At 48.8% G+C, this 3,898-nt stretch overlaps 1 long non-coding RNA gene across 1 annotated transcript; it reads left to right on the top strand.

The window, feature by feature from the left end:
- The first annotated feature begins 202 nt into the window (after window positions 1–202).
- On the top strand, window positions 203–2,967 carry LOC311306160. Its single transcript, XR_014630143.1, has 3 exons — window positions 203–310; window positions 2,304–2,324; window positions 2,847–2,967. It is a non-coding gene; the product is annotated as an uncharacterized lncRNA (long non-coding RNA).
- The last annotated feature ends 931 nt before the right edge of the window (window positions 2,968–3,898 follow it).

Below are 3,898 nucleotides of genomic sequence, written 5' to 3'. Positions count from 1 at the left end.
CTTCTATCTATGATTAAATTCCTACAAATTCGCCCTAGATTCTCAGATCACTCCCCCTATTTTCCTACCTAACGAAGCATCTCTCTCTAAAGCCTGGTTCAGGACTGTCCTCAAAGCTACAGCTGTCTCCCTTCCAGCATACCGGTCATTCCTGCAGGATCGGGGCAGCCACTACAGCAGCCGAACGTGGCATTTCTACTTCAGCTATCAAGATGCTGGGCAGATGGTTTTCCTCTTTATGCAAGTTTTATGCAAGAAATAATTCTAAAATCATTCTGGAAGCTCAGCAAGCTCTTCAGTAACGATTCAGGTAAATCCTCATGCAAATACTGGTGGTGGTGTCATGTTGCAATTAATCTGCAATTAATCTGCACTGAAACTATAGCTCGCATCACTCGATAAGCGGATAATGCGGTCTGTCTCCATGTGGCTATTGCAGCCTCGTTTCGTGTGGTCTGTTTGGTCTTGTCTCTCGTCTATGTGTAGTCCATCACGGCCTTGTGGCTGTTTGTGGACTTGTCCTGAGTGGCTGTCTTAGCCGTGTTCTGTGTGGTTGTTCATGGCCGTGTAGCCTATTGTGGCCTGGTCCTTATGGCCCATCGTGGTCTCGTGGTCCATCGTGTCCTTGGTTTTGTGTGGCCTAGCGGCCTTGTCTTGTGAAACTTGTCTTGTGTGGCATTAGCGGCTGTTGTGGCTCCTAAGCGGTCTCGTCTCTGTGGTCTCCCATGGCCGTGTGGCCTACTGTGGCCTTGTCCCGCAAGGCCCATCGTGGTCTAGTGACCTCTAGAGGTCGTGGTTTCATGTGGCTTTATGGCCGTGTTTATGTTTAGCCTGTTTATGCGTGGCCTTTAGCGGCTTTGTGGCTTATTGCGGCCTTGTCCTATGTGTGGCCATTCGTGGTCTGTGGTCCATCGCGGCCTGCGTTCTGTGTGGTCTATCATGGCCGTGTGGCCTATTGTGGCCTTGTCCTAAGTGTGGCCCATCGCGGTCTGTGGTCCATCGCGGCCTCTGTTCTGTGTGGCTTAGTAGCCTTGTGTCTTAGGTTTTGTCTTTGTGTGGCATTAGCAGCCGTTGTGGCTCCTAAGCGGTCTCGTCTCTGTGGTCTCCCATGGCCATGTGGCCTACCGTGGCCTTGTCCTGCAAGGCCCATCGTGGTCTAGTGACCTCTAGAGGTCGTGGTTTCATGTGGCTTAATGGCCGTGTTTATGTTTAGCTTGTCTACGTGTGGCCTTTAGCGGCTCTGTGGCCTATTGCAGCCTTGTCCTATGTGTGGCCATTCGTGGTCCGTGGTCCATCGCGGCCTGCGTTCTGTGTGGTCTATCATGGCCGTGTGGCCTATCCTGGCCTTGTCCTGTGTGTGGCCCATCGTGGTCTGTGGTCCATCGAGGCCTTGGTTTTGTGTGGCTTAGTTGCCTTGTCTTATAGGCTTGTCTCTGTGTGGCATTAGCGGCCGTTGTGGCTCCTAAGCGGTCTCGTCTATGTGGTCTCCCATGGCCGTGTGGCCTACCGTGGCCTTGTCCTATATGTGGCTATTATGGCCTCGTGGCTCGTCGAGGCCTTGGTTTTATGTGGTCCAATGGCCGTTCGGTCTATCGTGGCCTGTCCCGTGTGTGGTCTTTTGCATCTTATGGCCATCGTGGCCAGCTATATGTGGTCTATCATGGCCGTGTAGCCTGCATGGCTCGTCTGCATGTGCCCATCGAGGTTTGTTGGTCCATCGCGGCCTTATGTGTGGTCGAGCCGGCCTTGTGGTCAAGCATGACCTTGTGTTTATGTGCGGTCCATCGTGGCCTTGTGGTCAAGCATGACCTTGTGTTTATGTGCGGTCCATCGTGGCCTTGTGGTCAAGCATGACCTTGTGTTTATGTGTGGTCCATCGTGGCCTTGTGGTCAAGCATGACCTTGTGTTTATGTGCGGTCCATCGTGGCCTTGTGGTCAAGCATGACCTTGTGTTATGTGTGGTCCATCGTGGCCTCAATGGCTTTTATGTGCAGCCTATCAGGGTCAAGTGGTCCATCGCTGCTTCGTCTCTATGTGGTCATCACGACCTCGTGCTTTATAGCTATTATGTGTGGTCTTTGGACCTTGTCTTTATGTTGTCTATCACATCATGTCTATGCACAGCAAATTTGGTATTATGGTCCATTGAGGCCTTGTCTAAGTGGTCGTCATAATCAAGCAATATTATGGCTTTCATGTATGGTCTATCGTGACCTTGTCTTTATGTAGTTTATTTTTTAATATATTAAATAATTAAATAAAGCTTTTTCACGTTATTCTTAACGTTTCTTTCTCATTCCAGGAACTGCAGGATCCACGACTGGTGGGTACTCTTACTTACAGTTCTTCGGGGGTGGGCTCCGTCCCGGCAGAGGTATTCCTCCACCTATCTTGGGGGTGGGTTCCGTCCCGGCGGAGGTGTTCCTCCGTCCCCCGGCGGAGGTGTTCCGACGGAGGTGTTCCTCCGTCCCCCGGCGGAGGTGTTCCTCCGTCCCCCGGACGGAGGTGTTCCTCCGTCCCCCGGTGGAGGTGTTCCTCCACCTATCTTTGGGGGTCGGCTGCGCCCCTGCCTTCATCTTCAGGCGGGATTTGCAGATTCCGTTACCCTCGCATTGCTTGCTAAGGACGGGGCCTACGCCAAAGACTATGCTTGCTGAGCTATTAATAAATTTACTCTTGTTATATCATTTTATCTCCCGAGTCTTTCTGGTAGAAATGTAAGCTTAGCGTTAAGTTCTGCCAGGAAGACTCAATCAGCGCGTTATGAATTAACTCACTTCTAACCAATCATGTGTTAACACTCTCAGTATAAAAGAATGGTACTTACATCCGTCTGAGTTCGCAGATACTGACGGCGCCAATTACCTCCATCCTCCCCAACCACCTCCAAGATGGTCCTTTCCCTCCATCCTCCCCACCACCACCAGGATGGTCCCTTCCTTTACCTCCAGGGGGTCGGCTGCGCCCCTGCCTTCATCTTCAGGCGGGATTTGCAGATTCCGTTACCCTCGCATTGCTTGCTAAGGACGGGGCCTACGCCAAAGACTATGCTTGCTGAGCTATTAATAAATTTACTCTTGTTATATCATTTTATCTCCCGAGTCTTTCTGGTAGAAATGGAAATACTGATTGGTATCCATCTGCGCATGGGTCTGCACCAAATGCCAGGAAATCGTGCATACTGGGAAAATGACACGAGGTGTCCCATAGTGGCTGACAACATGTCAAGCAACCGGTTTCAGACCCTGCTAGCAAGTCTACCTTTCACTGACAACAATAATTCGTCAAATCGGCAAGCAGGGGATAAGTGTTGGAAGATCCTTCCATGGCTTTATATGTTTCGCAAACAATGCCTGGCTATCACCCCGGCTATCTTCCCAGAAAAGTAATAATTTTGATATATGTTGTGGAAAAGAAAATTAATAGAAAAAAACTGTTATTTAGCAAAAAAAAAACTGAAAAAAAATATTTTTTTCAACTGAGAAATAAACGCCCAGTGTGACATATATGTAACATTTAAAATGTATCATAAAAGCCCAATGTCACATATATGTAACATTACAGATCTTTCACAAGGAGGGGTTGTATTTCAAAAACAACTGCAGAAACATGTTATAAGTGGTCCATTTGGTCTGTTTTATATGCCCAATAATTTTCCTATAAGGAGAAATTGGTCCGGGCTCTTATGGGTTAAAAAGATCTTGTGTAAATCTTGTTCGATCCTCAAACTGTCAGTAACTCCGCCCCCTCTATCTTGACTGAATGAACTGAAGTTCTGCAGCAGCCGCATAGCAGACTACCCTGGAAATCCAGAGTTCTTGCGAGAGCACAAGTTGAATTTGCTCAGCGAGTTTACTCTGGCGTCGAGTAATGACGCTCATTAAATATGCCCTTGTA

Source organism: Rutilus rutilus (assembly GCF_951802725.1).
Source record: "Rutilus rutilus genome assembly, chromosome: 16".
In the NCBI taxonomy this organism is placed as follows: Eukaryota; Metazoa; Chordata; class Actinopteri; order Cypriniformes; family Leuciscidae; genus Rutilus; species Rutilus rutilus.
Note: the sequence above shows the minus strand (reverse complement) of the source record. Positions and strands in the feature narration are given on the sequence as shown.